The 11,245-nt window shown below is 34.0% G+C and overlaps 1 pseudogene; it reads right to left on the bottom strand.

Moving 5' to 3' along the window:
- Nucleotides 1–415: 415 nt before the first annotated feature.
- LOC106145425 (olfactory receptor 2B11-like) lies at nt 416–1,320 on the bottom strand (annotated as a pseudogene).
- Nucleotides 1,321–11,245: the final 9,925 nt, after the last annotated feature.

Below are 11,245 nucleotides of genomic sequence, written 5' to 3'. Positions count from 1 at the left end.
CCAGGCTGTGCACACAGACCTTGGCTAATCTTACAGAGTGAGGAAAATGTTTCTCAGATGAATGGATGGGAAGCCCACTGATGAATGGTTACCATGGAATTGTTATGATGACTAGTGTGAACTAATCAGTTTATATTCCTAAATTTAAAACTACTAAATGAAATTACTATTTCACCATGTATGTTCCATAATAGAACCATTATAATGTTTCCACAGAGTGCCACAGATGCATATTACACAGATGCATATTACCTAACTTTATTTATTTTTTGACATGATTGTGAAGAATGTGACAAATATTCTTTGGAAGAAGAATATGTAATATGAGCTGGAATTATAAGAAAAAATGATCTATTAAAGAGAACCAAGTAAATCAACTCTAATTTTGAAAATGTTTAATTTGATTTACCAAGTATTACCTGGAACTAAAAATGCTTCTCAACAGCTTGCCTAATGCCAGCTTCACATCCTTATTTCTCAGGGTACAGATGAAGAAGTTGAGTGTAGGAGTCAACAATCCATAGAACAGAGCCATGAACTTGGGTTGTTCCCTTGAGATGGAAGAAGCGGGCTGAAGGTACATGATAATGGCTGGATCATAACAGAAAAGAACTACAATAAGATGTCCCAAATGCCTTTTTACTTCCTTCAGAAGATTTGATCTTAAATATAATATGCCCAATATTAGCAGAGGACACAAGAATTAGGCACAGAGGAACAGCTATTACAAAAATGCATGCCACAGAGAGTGCAAGCTCATTATTTTCCTTTTCCCCAGAGGCAGTCTTTATCAGAACTGGAATCTTACAAAACAAGTGATCCAGTTTATTGATGCCACACAGTGGCAACTGTAATATAAGAGTAACCTCAAAAACTCCATAAGTAATTCCACTCATTCACAAAATTAACCCTAATAGGACACAGATGCGCTAATTCATGATGAGGATGCAATGCAGAGGCCTGCAGAAGGACACATCGAGGTCAAAAGACATAAGAGCCAGAAGAAGAAATTCTGTGTCTCCCAATGTGCTGAAAAAATAAACCTGAACTTCACACTCCACATAGCTGATGGTCTTCTTAGAGCTTTCCAGTTAAACAGCAGCTGAGGCACAATGTTTGTGGTTAAACAGATGTCCAGAAAGCAGAGGTTGGTGAGGAAGAAATTTATGGGGCTATGAAGATGAGGATCTAACTTTGATACCAGAATGATGGCAGTTTCCCATCAATGGGGTATGCTAAGAGAAGAATAACAAATAATGGAAGCTCTAGCTATGGATGGTCAGCAAAACCTTTAGGGTGGCTTTCATTAATTAGTGCCATTCTCTTCAAAATGTTTCACCCATAGTAAGGAATTTATTTTAAAAAGTGTAGAATTATAAAGAATGATAAAGCACAATTAGGCATTGACTATACACAAATCTGAGATGGCATACAAAATCTTGTTAGGCAAATAGTATAAGTGTAATAAGTATAAGTGTAAATTAAAAGCAGCTACCTTTAGCAAACATACTTATCATTCTATAACTGAATTTCTTTTCATATTTAATAAAGTTTACAATAGTTATTTCCTTTAGTTCTGATGAGGATTCAATGGCAAGTCCAAAGCAATAGTTTTCAATCTTCTACTGATGATATAAATATCATCAGAATAGTTTGTTTACATTAAGTTTGTAGGTTCTTCTTTTTATTTATTTTTATTAATTGTTTACTTATATATGACAGCCCAATGAATTACAATTCTTACTACACATATAGAGCACATTTTTTCATATTTCTGGTTGTATAAAAGTTTGTAGGTTCTTATAAACTGATGAAAGAGCTCTGTCATGGGATGCTTGTATAAGATGGTTTCTTTTCAGATACACTGCTGCAAAGTATTACAGAAATGTTAAGAAAAAGAAAGGTACTGAGGTTTCAGTAGTTGAGGAAGAACAAGGAAAAAATCTGGAGCAATGGAAATTGTCAATATAGTATTTTCCCAATCAAACTAGGTAGTATAATAGTTGCTACAAAGTAACGTGACTACATTGGATAATACAAAGTAGTGTAATTTCCTTGGAATAGTTAGAAGACCTTCTGTTGAACACAATTGTTAGCTTTTCAGAATTGAGCAAGAAGTTCAAACAATTTTCGCAGTAGTTTCTGTACCTATAAACTGAGATAGTAAAATTACAACATAAGCGTCTTGTTGTTTAAAAATTTAATTTGTCTGTAAAGTTTTCTTCCATAACTCTTTGTGTCAAACATAGGCATTTGATCTCTTGTGTTAAATTTTATTTAATATATCCTTTGTGTGTTTTTTTCATTATAAACTGAGCTTAGCATCCTGTTGTAATATATCAGCATACAATTGGTATATTGAATAATTATCAGTGGTCAATTGAATGTATATATAACTAAAAATATGTTTTTGAACTAAACACAACTGCTGTCAGGAGAAAAATCAATATTCCACTTTAAGCTCAGATACATTTTCAGATTCTCCAGTTATTTTACATTTTCAGGATATACATATATATATATGTATATCTATGTATATATATGCATATATACATATCTACATATATATATATTTGTTTCTCAGCTATATGGCACATAGAAGATAATTGAGTTGATTAGATGAGTAAAGCAATATTTTGAGAAATGTAAATGAGGTAATGAAGGTTTTGTTTGTATATTAATTTTTATATATTTTAATTTGTATATACTTTAAATTTATGTATTAAAACAGACATACATATACATTTATCTATGTGTTTGTATATAGTGTATACCATTAAATCCACTCTATTCTATAAGATGGAGAGCTTTCAGATGGGAATTTAAGACACTGTCCTAGTGACAAAAATCTGAGGTATTTTCCCTTTACCATGCTTTGTAGTATGACACAAAACTATTCAGAGCCAAGACATCAACGTGACCCTTGGATTAAATGTTATCATAGTTCAGAAATGTGCAGGAGCAATAATAATATAATAATAATTCCAGGTGTTCCTTAATGAGACTGGTGGACCAAATACTCCAATAAGCTTTTTTAAAGGAAATCTTAGTAACCATATTTCTGGGCATCGTTAAAGCTTTATTCTTACAGTGTACTAATAACTAAAAGATTTTAAAGAAAGCATATGTCCAAAAAGTATGATTCTTGAATGTGTTTGTTTTTTTATACCCTTTTTTTTTATATTGGAGCTTGAACCCTTGGCCACTCTACCACTGTGTTTTATTCTCAGCTGTTATTATTATTATTGTTATTTACATGTAATAGGATCTTACTAGATTGCTCAGGCTGGCCTTGAATTTGCAATTCTCCTGCCATGGCATCAGAGTAGCTGGGATTATGGCCAGTGCTGCCACCACACCCAGCTTTCTTTTTACTTTATTTGAATTGACATTCAAGATGTTATTGTCTACAGAGAATTTAGAAATATCCTTCATCCCAAATTTTTATTCAGTTAAAATTTTGTGTCGTATTAAATATGAAGTAAACTTGGTTAAATTTTATTGAGTTATGAAATATATTTTATGAAAATTACTATCTAAACCACATTATTAAGTAATTATATAATAATATAATAATTATGTTAGAGTCTTCTTGTCTATTTATTGGGCTTAATTTCATAATTTTCTACCCTGAACCACACTTTAATCTTTTAACAAACAATTTTAGATTTTATGCTCCAAAATTTTTATATAACTTAGTACATCTATTTCTAAAGAAAACAATCCATTAATTATGCTTTGAGTGAGTTTATTAAATTTTTATTATTTAAAAACTTGTTTGAAAGCGAGAAGATCCTGGAACAATGTATTTCAAACGCTGAAAAATAATGGATTTCAACCAAGAATACTGTATCCAGCAAAATTGAGCTTCAGATTTGACAACGAAATTAAAATCTTTCACGATAAACAAAAGCTAAAAGAATTTGCAGCAAGAAAACCAGCACTGCAAAGCATTCTGAGCAATATACTACAAGAAGAGGAATTGAAAAATAGTGCCCAAAACTAACAACAAGAGGTATCCCAGTAAAGGAGGAGGAAAATAACCAAAAAAAGTAAAACTAGCCAAACTAAAATAAATAAATAAAGAAGCATGACTGGAAGTACAAATCATATCTCAATTGTGACTTTAAATGTTAATGGCCTAAACTCACCAATCAAGAGACATAGGCTAGCAACCTGGATCAAAAAAACAAATCCAACAATATGCTGCCTTCAGGAGACTCATATGATAGGAAAAGACATACACAGGCTGAAGGTAAAAGGTTGGGAAAAATCATACCACTCACATGGCCCTCGGAAGCAAGCAGGAGTGGCCATACTCATATCAAATAAAATCAACTTCAAACCTAAGTTAATTAAGAAGGATAAAGAAGGACACTATATACTGTTAAAAGGGACCATCCACCAACAAGACATAACAATTATCAATTTGTATGCACCAAACAATGGAGCTGCAATCTACATAAAACAAACGCTCCTCAAGTTCAAGAGTCAAATAGACCATAACACAATAATTACGGGTGACTTCAACACACCGCTCTCGCCATTAGACAGATCCTCTAGACAAAAACTGAATAAAGAAACTATAGAACTCAACAGCACAATCAATAACCTAGACCTAACTGACATATATAGAATATACCAATCATCATCAAGTGGATACACGTTCTTCTCAGCAGCACATGGATCCTACTCAAAAATAGACCATATATTATGCCATAAGGCAAATCTTAGTAAATATAAAAGTGTGGAGATAATACCATGCACCATATCTGACCATAATGGAATGAAATTGGAAATCAATGATAAAAAAAGGAAGGAGAAATCCTACACCACATGGAAAATGAACAATATGTTATTGAATGATCAATGGGTTACAGAAGACATAAAGGAAGAGATAAAAAAATTCTTAGAGTCAAATGATAATACAGACACAACATACCGGAATCTATGGGACACAATGAAAGCAGTTTTAAGAGGGAAATTCATATCCTGGAGTTCTTTCATCAAAAAAAGAAAAAACCAACAAATAAATGAACTCACACTACACCTCAAAAACCTAGAAAAGGAAGAACAAAACAACAGCAATTGTAGTAGAAGACAAGAAATAATTAAAATTAGAGCAGAAATAAACGAAATTGAAACAAAAAAAACCATTGAAAAAATTGATAAAACTAAAAGTTGGTTCTTTGAAAAAATAAATAAGATAGACAAGCCCTTAGCTATGCTAACAAAAAGAAGAAGAGAGAGAACTCAAATTACTAATATACGGGATGAAAAAGGCAATATCACAACCGACACTACAGAAATACAGAAGATAATTAGAAAGTATTTTGAAACCCTATATTCTAATAAAATAGAAGATAGCGAGGATATCGATAAATTTCTTAAGGCATATGATTTGCCCAGATTGAGACAGGAAGACACACACAGTTTAAACAGACCAATAACAAAGGAAGAAATAGAAGAAGCCATCAAAAGACTACCAACCAAGAAAAGCCCTGGACCTGATGGGTATACAGCGGAGTTCTACAAAACCTTCAAAGAAGAACTAATACCAATACTTTTCAAACTATTTCAAGAAATAGAAAAAGAAGGAGCTCTTCCAAATTCATTCTATGAGGCCAACATCACCCTGATCCCAAAACCAGACAAAGACACTTCAAAGAAAGAAAACTACAGACCAATATCTCTAATGAACTTGGATGCAAAAATTCTCAATAAAATTCTGGCGAATCGAATACAAAAACATATCAGAAAACTTGTGCACCATGATCAAGTAGGATTCATCCCTGGGATGCAAGGCTGGTTCAATATACGGAAATCAATACATGCTATTCACCACATCAATAGGCTTAAAGACAAGAACCATATGATCATCTCGATAGATGCAGAAAAAGCATTTGACAAAATACAACATCCCTTTATGTTCAAAACATTAGAAAAACTAGGGATATCAGGAACTTACCTCAACATTGTAAAAGCTATATATGCTAAACCTCAGGCTAGCATCATCCTAAACGGAGAAAAACTGAAGGCATTCCCTCTAAAATCTGGAACAAGACAGGGATGTCCTCTATCACCACTTCTATTCAATTTAGTTCTCGAAGTACTAGCCAGAGCAATTAGACAGACAAAAGAAATTAAAGGCATAAAAATAGGAAAAGAAGAAATTAAATTATCGCTATTTGCAGATGACATGATAATCTACTTAACAGACCCAAAAGGATCTACAAAGAAGCTACTAGAGTTAATAAATGAATTCAGCAAAGTGGCAGGATATAAAATCAACACGCACAAATCAAAGGCATTCCTGTATATCAGCAACAAAACCTCTGAAATGGAAATAAGGAAAACCACTCCATTCACAATATCCTCAAAGAAAATAAGATACTTGGGAATCAACCTAACAAAAGAGGTGAAAGATTTATACAATGAAAACTACAGAACCTTAAAGAGAGAGATAGAAGAAGATCTCAGAAGATGGAAAAATGTACCCTGTTCATGGATAGGCAGAACTAACATCATCAAAATGGCGATATTACCCAAAGTTCTCTACAGGTTTAATGCGATGCCAATCAGAATCCCAAAGACATTTCTTGTAGAAATAGATAAAGCAATCATGAAATTCATATGGAAAAACAAAAGACCCAGAATAGCAAAAGCAATTCTAAGCAGGAAGTGTGAATCTGGAGGTATAGCGATACCAGAGCTCAAACTGTACTACAAAGCAATAGTAACAAAAACAGCATGGTACTGGTACCAAAACAGGCAGGTGGACCAATGGTACAGAATAGAGGACACAGAGACTAATCCACAAAGTTACAACTATCTTATATTTGATAAAGGGGCTAAAAACATGCAATGGAGGAAGGATAGCATCTTCAACAAATGGTGCTGGGAAAATTGGAAATCCATATGCAACAAAATGAAATTGAATCCCTTTCTCTCGCCAGCCACAAAAGTTAACTCAAAATGGATCAAGGAGCTAGATATAAAAACAGAGACACTGCGTCTGATAGAAGGAAAAGTTGGCTACGATCTACATATTGTGGGGTCGGGCTCCAAATTCCTTAATAGAACGCCCGTAGCCCAAGAGTTAATGACAAGAATAAATAAATGGGACCTACTTAAACTAAAAAGTTTTTTCTCAGCAAGAGAAACAGTAAAAGAGGTAAATAGAGAGCCTACATCCTGGGAACAAATTTTTACCCCTCACACCTCAGATAGAGCCCTAATATCCAGAATGTACAAAGAACTCAAAAAATTAAACAATAAGATAACAAATAATCCAATCAACAAATGGGCCAAGGACCTGAACAGACACTTCTCAGAGGAGGACATACAATCAATCCACAAGCACATGAGAAAATGCTCACCATCTCTAGCAATCAGAGAAATGCAAATCAAAACCACCCTAAGATACCATTTCACTCCTGTAAGATTGGCAGCCATTATGAAGTCAAACAACAATAAGTGTTGGCGAGGATGTGGGGAAAAGGGCACACTTGTTCACTGCTGGTGGGACTGCAAAATGGTGAGGCCAATCTGGAAAGCAGTATGGAGATTCCTGGGAAAGCTGGGAATGGATCCACCATTTGACCCAGCTATTGCCCTTCTTGGACTATTCCCTGAGGACCTTAAAAGAGCACACTATACGGATACGGCCACATCAATGATTATAGCAGCACAATTCACAATAGCTAGACTGTGGAACCAACCTAGATGCCCTTCAATAGATGAGTGGATAAAAAAATTGTGGCAGCTATACACAATGGAGTATTATGCAGCACTAAGAAACGACAAAATCATAGAATTTGCAGGGAAATGGATGGCATTAGAGCAGATTATGCTAAGTGAAGCTAGCCAAGCCCTAAAAAACAAATGTCAAATGTCTTCTTTGATATAAAGAGAGCCACTAAGAATAGAACAGGAAGGAAGAGCATGAGGAAAAGACTAACAGTAAACTAAGACGAATGGGGGGAGAGAAAGCAAGAGAGAAGGGAAAACATATGGAAATGGTAGGAGACCTTCAGTGATACACAAAATTATAAGAGGTTATGAGGGGCAAGGGGGTGGGGGGAAAAAAAAAGGGGAAAGAATTGAACAACAGCAGAGGAGGTAGAGAGGGAAGATGGGAGGGGAGGGGAGGGGAGGGGGGATAGTAGGGGATAGGAAAGGTAGCAGAATACAACAGTCACTAATAAGCCATTATGTAAAAATGTGAGTATGTAACAGAAGTGAGTCTGTATTATGTATTTGGGGAGTACAAAACCCAATTGAGTCAAATGTATGAAAGATGATATGTCTTGAGCTCTGTAATGTTTTGAACAATCAATAAAAAAAAAAAAAAATAAAAAAAAAATAAAAACTTGTTCCTGTTATTCACCTTAAATGTAATTTATAATGAATGAGCATTACCCCATAGTGCCTTCATTTATCTGTTTCCTTGAACATAGCAGATACAGTGTAAGTCAATTTCATTTACTATGAAGTATATTTGAGCTCTTTAAATTTAACCTCAGATCATATCTTTTCTATGTTATGCTCACATTTTATTATCACTTGGATTCTATCTACATTAGATGATTTTCCATTCCTATCTCATTACACTTGAATGCTTAAAGTAAGGTTGGCAAATTGCCACACTATTCATGTTGACATCTTCTTTGCAACTTCCCAAACATTTTCAGGCTAGTATATCATTCATAATTCATTTTCATAACACATAGTATCTTATCTATACTTTTAGCACTTTTTGGCATCATTGGGAGGAAAAGATCAGAAGAAAGAATCAGTCATCTTCACCTCATACCAAAACATCTTATTAAAAGGTGTGGAAAAGTCAATCCATGAAATTTGATCATATAATAAAAAAAAAAGAATTCACATTTTATACTCACTTGATTGAATGAAGACTTTATATTTCATTCAAGTATTTCTGTCAGAAAAGCTCTTTATAAAACTTAAATGCTTTCAGTATTGTTTAAAGTGAGAGATTAAGATATACATTACAAAGTGATATCTAGTTGTTCCTCAGCCACTGACCTAGGTTTTTTGTTTTTAGAATTTAGGAAAGTCTCTCTTGAACTGAAATATACTCTGCCCTTCATATGTATAGTAGGCTTTATTGTCTACACACATTCCTACCTTCTTTGAGAATGAGTACATAAGAACAAGTATTTTACTCAACCTATTTTGTTAAATTTCCTACAGTAAAAGAGTAATGAAAAAATGCACTTGAGTTTTTTGCTCTTTCAGAAAAAGCAAGGAATATATCCACACATGTTCATTTAGAATTAGCTTCAGAACTGTCAGTGTTTCAGTTGATACAAAAAGCAGAGGTTAGGGAGGTAACAGTGTAAAACTCATGGAATGGTTGCAATCATGTTATTTGTATGCTTTTCTTGAGACTCTTGGGCATTGTTTTCAAATAAGCCATTCATGTACACTTATCCCAGATGAATTTGAAGAGAAAATTTCTGGGGATAGAATTCTCTATAGAAAAGCTTGTTATGTAAAATTAGCTACCTAATGCACTGGGATTGGGAACAAGTCTCTTTTTAGACCTGTTTTACAATAAACTCATTCAATTTCTCAACACACTTAAATTTAATTTTAAATAAGATGCAATAAATAGATAAGTTGATAAATAAATAGTATATAATAAGTCCAGAGCTTGTTTGAAAGAAGGCTCCTGGGAAATTAAAGCAAGAGTTCTTTGAACATATTACTTAATTATTAGAATATGTTATTTCTAGTCATAACAATAAAGGTACTCCAAATTGGGTTTAGTCAATACAGAGGAACAGTTCCAGGAATAGAAGTCAAGTCATGCTTAAAAACTTTAAAATATTTAATGTTTTTACAATGAAAAGATTAAATGACAATCTGTCTTTTTATTTTTGTCTCTTCATTTGTTTGCCTCTGCATACACAAACACAAAAACATACACACACTATTAGTTAAATATGCAAGTAACATTAAGATGCAAAAATTAGATACATAATGCATGAGTAGACTATTTTGTGAAAAATTTAACTATATAAAATCCCAGGTAACCACTACTACTATATGTGTATTTTTCCATGTTATGCATTTGTTTGATATTTTTTACTGTCTCCCCTGTTTTAAATCCAATATGTATTCCAATATATATCTTTTATTAGAAAAGAAAATAACAACATGTTTAGTTGTACATCTAATTGTTTTATTTCCTGATTCATTAATCACTACAACTTTAATTACAAAAAGAAAGAATTAAAGGAAAAAAAAGAGAAAAGGAGCTCCTACTGGGCAATGGCAGAATACAGGACTTTGTAAATTGAAGACAAGGAAATAGACAATAGAAAAAGTTGATTGTGTATACCGTAACACTTCAAGTAGCCTTTTCAGTGTTAAAGAGGAGGAATCATATTTATTATACTGACACAGGTAGACTGGAATCACTTCTTTCAGGAAAATCTGGTCTGATTTATAAATATCCCAGAAGCTATTCAGCCCAATAATCAGGTAGACAAAAAAGTCACAGTTGAGCTGTGCATAGGGAGCATAAACTTAAATACCTCCATGAGAAAGTGGCATAAACTCAGACTTGGATCTTAGATCTATGAATTCCAGGCTGAAACCAATATATGCATCTGGCAGATGCCAACTTTGAGATTTAAAGTAAGTCTAGCAATTCAGGACAAACTGTGGCATGGAGAATTTCCTGCACAGAGACCATTTGACTGGGGGCAATACAGATCAGAGAGCCCAGAGAAAGCCAGAACCCCCTTCCCCTCTTTCATTGAACCTGTAGCCAACCAGTGGCATAGAAGCAGTAGCAGGGGAAACCGAAAGCGGCAGAGTGACATCAAAATCCCCCTTGAGAAACGAAACAAAACAAAACAAAACACAAAACAAAACAATCACTCCCATATCAGTATCCTGAAAAACAGAATCTGAGAAGGACTCCCTCTTTCCATAGAGGTGTCCTGTGGAGAGCACTGGGATACAGTCCTAGAAGCACATTGGCTAATTAACATCCCCAAATCTGCCTCATGAAAAACCCCTGGGGGAAATAACACAGGAAATCTCTGTCTCATTGCAGCAACTAATCATGAAGACCCCCAAGACAATACTCAGGGAATTAAGTTGCCAGTCTCTTCCAAAGCTTCTCAAACCATCCTCATCATGCCTAGCTGAATTTATTTTTTAATGGTACAAAATTTCAGTTTGTGCAGATCAAAAGATTTCTGGAGAG

Source organism: Ictidomys tridecemlineatus, chromosome 8 (genome assembly GCF_052094955.1).
Source record: "Ictidomys tridecemlineatus isolate mIctTri1 chromosome 8, mIctTri1.hap1, whole genome shotgun sequence".
In the NCBI taxonomy this organism is placed as follows: domain Eukaryota; kingdom Metazoa; phylum Chordata; class Mammalia; order Rodentia; family Sciuridae; genus Ictidomys; species Ictidomys tridecemlineatus.
Note: the sequence above shows the minus strand (reverse complement) of the source record. Positions and strands in the feature narration are given on the sequence as shown.